The sequence below is a fragment of the Colobus angolensis genome, unplaced genomic scaffold (genome assembly GCF_000951035.1).
Source record: "Colobus angolensis palliatus isolate OR3802 unplaced genomic scaffold, Cang.pa_1.0 Scaffold21, whole genome shotgun sequence".
NCBI lineage: Eukaryota > Metazoa > Chordata > Mammalia > Primates > Cercopithecidae > Colobus > Colobus angolensis.
In genome coordinates, this window is record NW_012115266.1 from 3,684,447 (window position 1) to 3,695,169 (window position 10,723).

Below are 10,723 nucleotides of genomic sequence, written 5' to 3' on the forward strand. Positions count from 1 at the left end.
GGCGGCGGGCGGGGCCTCGCTGCCTCCGCACCGCTCCGGAGGGCTTCCCGCCCTGCCTAGGCAAGCAAGATGGGGGAGCAGCCGAGAAGCGAAGGGGCAGCCCTGGACCCTCTATGACCCCTGCACCTACCAGGGACCCTGTATTTTCGCCAGGTTCCCTCCACCCCCTCCACATTTGCGGCGCTAGGGCTGCTGGCTCTGCCTCTCCACCTTCAACTCTCCACTCCCCACCTTCGTTTCTTTTTTCTATTAGCGTGTTTGGTGGTCGGCTCAGCTTAGTGCCTTGACCCCTGAAGCTTCCCCTTTCCTTCTTCTCCATATCCTATCACCTTTGCTTTATCCCCACTCCCCACACTCGCTTTTTTCTCTTTTCACCACAGATTATTGCTCTCTACAGGGGCAAGGAGGTGCCGTTCTTACCCCGGATTCAACAATGCAAGAAGCAAGTGGGCTAGGGAATGTTCTTATCTGAAATCTCGTTTGATGGAGTAGCTGTGTGTGCATGGAATCGCTTAAGAGGCTGGAAATGAGGCCACTTAAAAATTGGAGGAGTGGGACTGGGAATTCCCAGTCACACAGGAAGCATGGAGATGAACTTTGACATCAAAAAGGACAGCTTGGGGCCAGGGAACTCCCCACTCCTCATGGAAAGGGGTGGTAGCAACAGAGGTAGAGTGGGAGGAGAGGCAGCTGAGGAGAAATATGTCTTAGAAGAGGGGTACAAGGTGTGGAGACCCTATTCTTGTGTCTTATGCATTTTGGCAGAGGTTGGGGCCATCCTGTGGTCAGTGTCACAACTGAGGTGGAGGGAACGATGTCCGGTGTCTGTCTGCCACAGTCTCTAACCCTATTGATCTGGATGACAGAGAGATGATTCCTCCTGGACATGGGTCTGTGTTGCTTCTTTCATCTCAATCTGACCTGTAATGTACCTACCCACCCCTCTCTCAAGCTTCCATGTCAACAACCCTTGATCTTTGGATCCCCTTCCGTATGAAATTCCAGGGGGGTTGTTCCTGTGTTCTTCACCCACTGATGATAAAGCTGCCTGTGAGGCATTCTGAGTGTCCCTCTCCACAATAAGAGGAGTCTACTGACTGGGTCCCATGGCCTCTAGCAATCTGAGCGAATCTGCAGTGAAGGAATGGGGTGCCAACCGCTGTCCGTGGTGCTGAAAGAGTCACCGGGGTAGTCAGGCTACAGTTTGCCGGGGACATTGAAGTAGGGCTTTAGGTACCCACAGGCCTCAGAGTGAGCCTCCCCTTTGACTGTCCCCTTATTTTCTGTGAATGAATATGGGGGTTTTGCAGGGAGCCAAGATTTCTGGGCTCTAGGGGTGAAGTAAGCAAGGGAAGAGAACTGGGCTCAAGGGAAGAGAACTGGGCTCAAGGGAAGAGCCCCTGGCTTTTTCCAGAAGAATGGAATGGGAAGAAGCACGTTGGAAGGGAAGAAGGGTCTAGAAAGGGACAAGGGAGGGGGTAGAGAAGGGCTCATCCTAGTTCGCCCACTCTGATTCAAGTTGAGAAGCTCTGTATGCCCCGATGTCTCCTCTCCCTAGGCCAGCTCCCACTCCCCTTGCCTCCCACCTCCGTGAAGCTATTTTTAACCGTGCAGAACCAAAAATAGCTTGGCAGCAGCTTCAGGCCGTGGGAGAGGAGCTATTTATATCACCAGTGACGGTTCCGAAATAGCAAGCAGGAGGAGGGGGGCGGCTGGCACACTAGAGAGCTCCTGGCCGCTGCTAAAAATACTGGCAGTGTGAGTCATCCTGGCCTGGCTGAGTCACCCCACTCTCTCCCCCAAGTGGCAGGCAGCAGCAGCAGAACAAGCTAAGAATTAGAAGCCTGAGATGGGGGAGGCATCAGAGCCTGCTGGCTGTGGGAAAGTGGGCAAGGGAGTGAATTGGGAGAGGGGCTTTGGGGTGAGTGTGTAGAAGGAATGGGAGAGCAGAGCCTCTCAGCCAAACCTACTGGGCAAGCGTGCAGCATCCCCAGCTATGCATTACCGCTCAAGGATGCTTGGGCAATTGAAGGAAAAGAGCCAGACTGTGTGTGTGTGTGTGTGTGTGTGTGTGTGTGTGTGTGTGTGTGCGCCTGTGTTCATTTGACTGAGATTGTGTTTGTGTGTCCTGTGTGTTTGCCTCTAAACCTGTCTGAACGTGATTGCACGTCTATATCTCTGTTTGCATGTATCTTTGTAGCTGCGAGTCTGTACCCCTGTATATCTATGTTTACCTATGTCTGCATCTATGTCTGTCTTTTTTTTTGTCTCCAACTTCTTATGTTGTGTGCAGTTCTATGTTTGTGCCTGTGTGTATTTATGTCTACAACTTTCCATATGCCTCTCTGTCAGTGTCTGTGTTTGTGTCCATATCTGAGTCTGCTCTGGGTCTTTCAGCATCTGATGGCGTGGTGGGATGTGCATGCGTCCCCAGACTCAGTATAGCTTCTGTTGCCCTCTCTGATGTCACCTGTTGGGCTCCTGCACCATCTATATCTTGCTCACCCCTTTCCACCTAGCATATTCTCCTTTTTCCAAGGGCCCCCTAACCATTTACAAAGCTCTCTTGTTGCATGCAATCTCTAGTAAAAACATGGAGGAAAGGAGCCCCACATGACCTCTCCCTTTTCTCTTGAATCATCCTGAATTCTCCCTGGCCTGCAGGAGTAAGTGGTTTTCCATCACTCCATATTTGGAGAGCTGAGAGAAGAGAAGGGCTTTCTTTAGTTCTAAAAAAAAAAAAAAAAAAAATCCTGGTGTGGGCACAGGCATGCGTAGCGCGCATGCACACACACACACACAGGCGCACATACACATGCACGCACACACACACAACTGAGAGAATGAGAGAGAGAAAAAAATCAAGGTCCCTTCTTTACTGAGAAGAGCTCGCATCCGTTGCCATAGCAACCCACCCACTCCTTCCCTGAAAAATCACCAAGAAGAGGTGATGGCATCGAGGAGGGATTGGCTGATTCCTTTCTTTATTATTTTTTCCGAAAAAGGGTTTTTGTAGCAAAAACGGGCCGTGAGTTCTCTTGCCCCTGTCTTGCACAGCTTTATTGGGAACCTGGGGGAGGGGCATCACCCCCCAGCCTTTATCAGAGAAGAGGAGGTGTATCTTTTCCAGAGATTTGGAGGAGGATTACCTCCTGGGAAGGAGTTGAAGGGTAGCTGAGGAATCTGCTTCTTCAGAACAGCATGGAGACTCCTGGCTGCTAGTCTGGAGATATGGAGCAAGGATCTTGACAGAGGGCTGTCAAAGTGTGATCTTGTCATGCTCTGGACAAATGTGTCTACGAGAAAGAGAAAGGGGGAGGAAGGGAAGGGAAGTTGGGAGAGACAGAAAGAATATGAATGAATGAATCACTGAATGGGGCGTCAGAGAAAATGACAATATGCCAAAGGATGCAAGCTTGCAGTAGTGGTCAGACCAGACAGGTGGGCAAGATGGTCCAAGAAAGATGCATTGATGCAATTGGTGGTGCTGCAAGTCACCAGTGAGACCACAGCTGCAACTACTTAACTTGTGGCCACAGGTGAATGTTCCAGAGGAGCACTGACGCCCATTTTTCACAGTTCTATTCCCAGCCTGAGTCTCAAAGCCCTCTCCAAAGCCTGGCCACCAGCCACTGCAGCCACATCACTCTCTCAAGTGAACTGTAGCTTCCTGCCAAACGACTGGATGGTGGAAAGAAAGGGATTCCTTGTTTCCTGTGCTTGGCTTGCTACAGAAATGGGGTCACTTGGGGCTCGAGCTTGGAAAGACAGATGAAGAATCTGACCCTGGAGAGAGACACCTTCCTTTCTGGCAGGCTGCTGCCACCCTCAGCAGGCAAGGGCATGGCCAGGTGAGGTTGGCATGGGCAGTGGGTGCAAATCCACTTAACGTTATGGACCAGAGGGACAAAAAGACTCCAGATTTGCTCTGACCTGTTAGACACATTCTCACGACAAATCTGACTGATATCATTATTTTTATTTATATAAAGTCTTGCTCTGTCATCTAGACTAGAGTGCAGTGGTCTGATCATAGCTCACTGCCACCTCAAACTCCTGGGCTGAAATGATCCTCTGTGTCAGCCTCTCGAGTAGCTGGGACTACAGGCATAAACTACTACACCCAGATAATTGAAAAATTTTTTCTGCCGAGGCTGGTCTTGAACTCCTGACCTCAAGCAATCCTCCCACCTTGGCCTCCCAAAGTGCTGGAATAACATATGTGAGCCACGACACCCAGCCTTGACTGATATTATGATGCTCATTTGATAGATGGTGAAACAAAGGCTCGGAGATGGATAATGACTTAATCAAAGTCACACAGCAAGTCTCTGGCAATGCTGAGCCTCACCCCTAGTTCCTGCTCCCAACCCAAGCTTTCTTTCTTGCACCACATGATAGGGCTAGGGTTTACAAACTATGGACTGCAAATCTAGCCACATCCAGACTGCTGCCTCTTTTTGTCAATAAAGTTTTATTGGAATATAGTCACATTCATTCATTTACTCATTGTCTATAGCTGTTTTCACATTACAATAGAAGAGCTGAGTAGTTGCAACAGAGACCACATGGTTCAAAAGCCTAAAGAACTTTTTGACCCTTTTTTACTAACTGACCCTTTAGAGAAAAAGTTTGCCATCCTTAGGCCAGAGGATGAGTTCACACCACGAATATCTCCACTTGCTTCTCTTTCTCACCCAGAAAGCTCTCTTAACCCAGGGTATACCAAGCTATTATTTCAGCTCCCTTTATTGTTCCAAATGCCAGAGAGAAGTAGTGCTCCTGTACAACTTAAAGGAGGAGAGGTGGGAAGCCCAATGGGCCAGGCTTTTTATTGGTTTCCAGCCTCCTTTGTGGCTGTGGGAGATGTATCCTCCCCATGCAGGATGACGCTCCACTTCCTGCAACAGTTGTTGGAAAAGGCAATGAGGAGACAGGGTACCCTATTCCATCCCTATTCCAACCCTAGTCTGCAGGACTGCATTTTGGGCAGGGGGTCTCAGGGCTAGTGATTAAGGCATTGTAAGGAAGACAAAATTTATGTATGCGAGGAAAAGGAAGGTATTGTGGGATCTTGGGCCTCCCGAAGCCTCCAGTCTGACCCAGGGGAAGAATCTCTCTATGTCTTCTCAGAGATGTTGATTAAATTGCCCAGGATCACACAGCTAGAATGAGATACATCCACAATTGAACCCAGATTTTCCTGACTTCTACTTTGTTTTTTTCTAGGTTGTTCTTTTGAATTGGTGGATTTGAAACCAGGGAAAGGTTTTCTAACAGATTCCTAAGCACCTCCCCATTCTGCGTCCACGGCTCCGCGGTCAGTGCAGTGAGAATAGGAAACCCACGCAGAGCTGGCTTGTGCAGTGGCCGTGTTGTCTTCCGCTGCATCTTAGCAGGCTGTTTTCCTTTTCCTGAGGCCTTTTCATTATGCTATCACTCCCTCAATTCTACTTGCACATGAAAGCATTCAGAACATTTTATCTATTTATGGTTATGAAATCAACAAAGCTCATGTAACGAGGGTGCAGGCTGGCACCCACGCATTGAGACGGCCAGAGCTGGGTGAATGAGCGGAGAGCCAGGAAGGTGAGGGACATAGAACCATGGAGGGGGTGGGAGGGGGAGAGTGGAGCCCAGGTAGGAATAGATGAAACTTTTGTGGGCAATGTCCTGAAGGCAGGGCTGAGAGAAGAGGACGCAAGGAATGCAGTGAGGAGCAAGTCACAGCAGCCACATTTCAAGAGGGGAAAGAAACCTAATCAACTAAAGCCACTTTTCAAATGCAGAGCAGCGACATTGTGCCCTGGGGAGGCTGGAGGAGGCGGATTTTCCTCACGTTCATTTTCATAGTCGTCTCCATCACCACTCCCAGCTGGCAAATTCTGGCCCTGCTGGTCCTCCAGTGAAGTCCGGGGACCCCCTCAGTGCCCCCAGCCCCTGTGCTTCCTCGTCAGCACACTCTGCACCCTGCGCTGTCCCTGAGTGTTTACTTGGCTGTCTCCCCTACCAGCATCTACATCTGGTCTTCATGTTCCCGGCATCCAGTACAAGGCCTGACATAGGGCAGGGGCTCAGGCGTGTAAGTCATTCATGCAACAAACAGCTGAGGGTGGAATTTGTGCCAGCCTCTGCAGTGACGTGATGATGCCCACAAACAGCTGGTCTCGGCCTCATGGAACCTGCAGGCTGCTGAGAGAGCAAGGGGTCCATCCAGCAACTTCAGTGGGATACTGCTGTCAAGGAGGCATGCTGGGAGTTTGAGGAGAGCAAAAGGAGGGGTGACCCTGCCTGAGGAGTCGGCACCGGCCTCCCCAAGTAGGTGCATTTGTGTTGAGCTGCTGGTAGCAAGTCAGTGCTGACTGGGCCAGGCTGTGGTGGGTGGGTGGCTGGGTGGACAGAGGAGTGTGGCTTCATAAATGAGACTTGACACAGTGCCAGGTAGCCACAAAAGAAACCACTGTAGCTGAGGTTGTGTTAACAGGGACAGGCAGCAAAAGTGGAGAGAGGGCAGCCTCTGTCAGGGCCAGGAGGTTTGGCTCTAGAACTTATGCTATGGGTCCAAGCCTAGCCTTGAGCAGAGCAGCCAATGAGGAAGGGCCAGCTGCACCCGGGGTTGTGAGGCGGGGCCCAGGGCATCCCCCAGGCCGGACTCTGGTAAGCCTTCCAGCTTGTCTGGCCTCATGCACCCCCTTGCCTCTCTTCCAGCTACATAAGCCTTCTTCCAGTCCCTGGCCTGCCACCCTCCTGGCCACCACAGTGCCTTTGCACATGCTATTTCCTCTCCTGGGGTGCCGCTGCCTCTCTCCTCTGCCGAGTTCTTCCTATTTTCCCGTTAGTTCAGCCCAAATATCATCTCTGGAAAGCCTTCCCTGACCTTCCTGATGAGGCCAAATCCTCAGCTACAGGTTCACAGGCACCCCAGGCCTCTGTTGGCACTTGGCGAAATGGCAATTTAATACTTTATTTTGGTGAGGAATTTATTGCCTCTTCTCCACTAGACTGTGGTCACCATGGCAGGGACCGTGACTGTTTTGCCCACTGTTAATTCCAGTGTGGAGTAAAGTGCTTCATAAACATTTTTAAGAAATGTTTTAAAAGATGGAAGGAATGGAGAGATGTTCCTCAGAGAAGAGGAGGTTTGAGGGGGTGCTGTGGTATTTGCAGATGTTTGAAGGACCATCAAGAGGCAGTGGGAGAGACATGGTCTGCGTGGAAAGGCCAGAGGGCAGGGAGGTACCTGGGGCAGGAGGGGTGGCAGGGGGAGGAGAATCTGGGCTGAGTCCTGCCTCCTCCACAGATTGCTTTTGTGACATCGGTCAGTTAAGTGACTTAACCTTTTGTGCCTCAGTTTACTGATTTGTTAAATACAGAAGTGAGGAGAATGATGGCACCTCTATCAAGGGACTTATGTGAGCATTAAAGGAGTTAAGTAGTTAAAACACTCAGAAAATGCCTGATGCATAAAAGGAGCACAAGAAATGCTCAATGGCAGAATGTTGGTCATTAACTTTATGAAAAATATAATTTTGAACAAGGCTATGCAGAGACAGCACGGGCTGGTTCAGGAGGCAGCACATGTACTGGCATTGCAAGTGTAGAAATAGCCTGGGTACCCACTAGCAGCTTTGGTCCAGGCCAGGTGTGAGAGCACAAGATGGAGTAAGCCAGGCTGGGGCTGTAGCCTGGAGAAGTCAAGGGATATACCTAAAGTGTCCCTCAGGGTTCTGGCTCAGGCCCCAGCAAGCTTCTTCCCCGGGCAGCAGCTCCCCCTTCACTGCTCACCAAGCCAGGGATGGAGGGCCTGGGCTAGGCCCAACACACCCTTCTGGTGCTCAGTAGCCCAGCTCCCCTTGCTATTCTTCTGGAAGCCGACCTGACCATGTTCTTCCCAGCTTAAGACCCTTATGGCTCCCATTATCTCTGATTACTAAAAACTCCTCCAGGCTGGCACCTCCTTTCTTCCCCTTCCACCCACAGGTGCCTCGGCCTCCAGAGGCTCCAGCTTCAAGTCTCTCCTTGTTACTAACAGGGCACAGCTCGTAACATGGGAGTTTACAGATGTGGCACCTACCCATACCTTGTGTACCTGATGAGTGTATTAATTCATGAAAACCTGACAGCAGCCCTGTGACATGCCTGCCATCATTACTCCCACAGGCCCTGGGCCAGCAGAGAGGGAGTCTACAGGGAAGAGTCCAGGGGGTCCCAGGAAAGACTGATGGGGTTTAAGGCTCCAGTGGTCAGAGAGGGTCAGGGACTGGGCCTAGGGGCAACAAAGAAGAGACCCCCACGAGCAGGGAGAATGGTGCTCTCCATGCCTGGGAATGCGGGAACCACAGGGAGTTGGGTGAACCATGGTGAGCAGGGGAGGGTGACCTTTACGGTTGAGGATGGAGCAGCTTCTGAAGCCAAGAAGGGCTGAGCACTGGTGGGAGGGGAGGAGCACTAGGAAGCTTTGGTGGAAATGACCATCAGGTTGAAGGGAAAACCCCTGAATTGCCAGCCCTGACAGGCTGTTAGTTGGGAGAGTCTTCTGCAAAAGGAGTCCAAGGTCCAGGAAGAAGAGGTGAGCTCAGTCTAGATGTCAGTGGATTATGTTTGGTGCAGGGGAATAGTTCTGAACAGGAGCAGCGGAAGATGCAGATTCTGTTCCCAGCTCTGCCACTAGCCTGCTGGGGGTGTTCTGCAAACCTCTCCCGGCTCACTGGGCCTCAGTTTTTGTATTTGCAAAATAGCAGTGGGTCAGACCCCTTAGCCTCAAAGGGCCCTCCCAACCTCTGGTACTTGAGCATCTCTGAGTCTGCTGGGCCACCTGTCCCAGTGCCTCTTGGGCTTTGGAAGTTGAATGCTGCAACCCCAAGTCCCAGTTTCAGGTGGGGATGAGCCCATTGCCCAATGCTAGGGTCCGAGTGGGCCTGAAGGCTCCCAGAGGACCACGTCCTCAGCCCTGGATGGGCAGGGATCCTGGAGACCTGGCCTGTGTGGACACAGGGGAATAAGTACTGGAACTGGGCCTATAGTTTTGCTTCTTCCACCCAACCCATTGGGGGTCATTCTCACAGCTTGGTGCTAGGTACACCAGGGGACTCACCATTGGAGGGATCCGTTGGGTTCCAAGGTGCACAAAACAGACTCCCAGGTCATCCTCAGGTGGTCTACACAGCCTGTGGCTAAAGCAACTGCTGCCTCCAGCACTTCTTAGCTTCAGTCTGGTGAGAGGAGGAAAGTCCCCTCGGCAGTGTCTTACAGGTGGCCACAGAGGGCCCCGACAGCCTGGCCAAAATGCTCAATTTCAGAAAGTCCCAGACTCATAATTGGAGTGAGGGCCCTTGAAAGATGGTCTTGGATGACTGAGGCCTAATGCAGAGAATGGAGTGACCCAGTGACTCACGGTCAGCACTTGGTGGAGGTGAACCCAGACTAGGTCCTTGGTTCGTGGTGCAGTGGCCATGCGGGCCTCCCACAGGCTGGCCTCTGGGGTCCAGGTGCTGAGAAGCCTGGGCCAGGAGGCGGAGCTCTAGGTCTTAGTGGCACCCTGACTTGCTGTGTGACCTTGGCAAATTGTGTCTGTCTGAGAGCCGCCTGAGTCTCCTCTGCACTGAGGGCTTGGCGCTGGGGGTGGACGCTCCATTGAAGCACCATTCAGCGTCCCAGGGCTCGCTGTACCAGAGCAGAAACTTCTCTCCTCGCCACCCTTGGAGCCCTCAAGTGCTGCTTGTGTGTTCTTCTCCACCTCTGGGTCCCCCATCCAGTCCAGAGAGGGGCCCAGAGATGTCTGGAATCTGCAGCTCCTTGAGAATATGTCAGGCACTTCCCAGCTGTCGTCCCAGGTCCCCATCAAACGCCTCCAGGAAGTGCTGTAGGGAGAGGGCAGAAGTCAACAGGACCAGGCAGGGGTTCCAAAGGGCTGGGTCCACTTGACTCTGAGGAGCCCTGCCAGACCCCTGCAAGCCACACCTACATCCAGAAACAAACTGGTCCTTGTAGGCAGTCTGGGGAAAGGTTTGGTTCCAGAAAGTTCCAGAGCTGGTGGCTGCAGGAATCCTTCAATGCAGGCGACGTTTGCAAGCAGCAGCAACCTGGTTGGTCGGTCGTGGAGTCCGTGGTGTCCAGAAGCTTTTCTAAAAACCCCGCCCAGGTCCAGACTGTGCTGGGGAAGGAGAGGCAGTTTGTGTCATGACAGAGGTGTCCAGCCCCTCTGCTTGGTGCAGGGCAGGGGCTGGGGACTGGCACACGGGGCTGGCTAAGCTCAACCATAAGGAATGGCCTGACCTCTGGCCAGGAGGTCAGCGGCCGTGGGCTCTAGCCCATGCTCTCTCTCCAGGAACATGCCATGTGGCCCTAGTCAATCACTACTTTTCTCTGGGCCTCAGTTTACCTTCCAGTTTAAGGAGGAGGTTGGAGCAACTGGTAAGGGGCTTTCCCGGGATCCTAACTCTGCTCCAGGCTGAGCACAGGGAGAAAAAGGTTAAGGGGCCGGGGAACCTGGAGGGAGGCAAAGGTCTCCAGGGTCCCATTGTGGCCCCAAGGGTAGTGAAGTCCTCACCTGGTGTTTTCACCCTGTGGCCTTGTCCAGAGAGGATCCCCGAAGGCGCTAGGCCTGGCATCTCGTTTCTTTCCAAGGTTTGGACAGAAGTCTCCCCTGTTGGAGAAGGGGGGCGGGGGCGAGGGGCAAGGGCAGGACCTCCCTTTTCCCTGGTTGAAATGTCCCCATAGAGGG

At 52.2% G+C, this 10,723-nt stretch overlaps 1 long non-coding RNA gene across 1 annotated transcript; it reads right to left on the reverse strand.

The window, feature by feature from the left end:
• Positions 1 to 2,951: 2,951 nt before the first annotated feature.
• On the reverse strand, positions 2,952 to 9,832 carry LOC105512122. The gene is made up of 3 exons (XR_001001813.1): positions 9,643 to 9,832; positions 9,095 to 9,212; positions 2,952 to 3,296 (listed from the first exon to the last, which is right to left on the reverse strand). It is a non-coding gene; the product is annotated as an uncharacterized LOC105512122 (long non-coding RNA).
• Positions 9,833 to 10,723: the final 891 nt, after the last annotated feature.